Raw genomic sequence first — 755 nt, forward strand, 5'->3', positions numbered from 1 at the left:
CGGCCGGAGCGGGGAGCGCGCATGCGCCCCAAGTCCCATCCCGACGCGCGGGAGGGCGGGGGAGCCTGTGGGGTGCGGGGCGCGCGGTCCCAGCTAGGCGGTGTACTCTGGATTAGCGGCCCCTCTACCTCGATGGGGTGGTGTAACTCTTAATTTGGGAGTAAGCACATCAGGCTTTCCCACGCTTTTTAAGTCTTTCACATCAGCCCTACTTGAATGTTGTGCAAAATCCAAAATGTAGAGGGGAGCTGTATGGTGCAGAGTAGGTTTACCTCCCATGCCTGTTCCTCAGCCACCTGAGCCCTATTAACCATTGTTTCTACGCTCCTAAATCAAAGGTTCTCAAAATTGGCTGCATGTTGGGATCACTTGGAAAGGTTTTGTTTTTTTTGGTCCCGCTCGCTGAGATTGATTTAATTGGTATGGGTATGACCTCAGCTTTGGCTAGAGCTCCCCAGGTGATTGTAGTGTGCAGCAGTTTGAAACCACCAGTCTCCATCTGTGCTTCTCACACTTGAATGGCCATAGGAACCTTCTGGGGATCTTGTTAAAATGCGGATTCAAATTAGGTAGGTCTGGGCTGGGACCTGAGGTTCTGACGTTTCTAACGAACTCTTCGCCTGATGGTTCGGCTGGGGCGGGGGTCGAGGGGAAGGGTGTGCATAGTTAGCTAACAAGGCTGCGGGACGCCCGGTCTTCTCTGCGAAATAGCTGTAGCAACTCTTAACGGGTCTCCCCACCCCCACCGCCCCGCC

Source organism: Ursus arctos, unplaced genomic scaffold (genome assembly GCF_023065955.2).
Source record: "Ursus arctos isolate Adak ecotype North America unplaced genomic scaffold, UrsArc2.0 scaffold_30, whole genome shotgun sequence".
In the NCBI taxonomy this organism is placed as follows: domain Eukaryota; kingdom Metazoa; phylum Chordata; class Mammalia; order Carnivora; family Ursidae; genus Ursus; species Ursus arctos.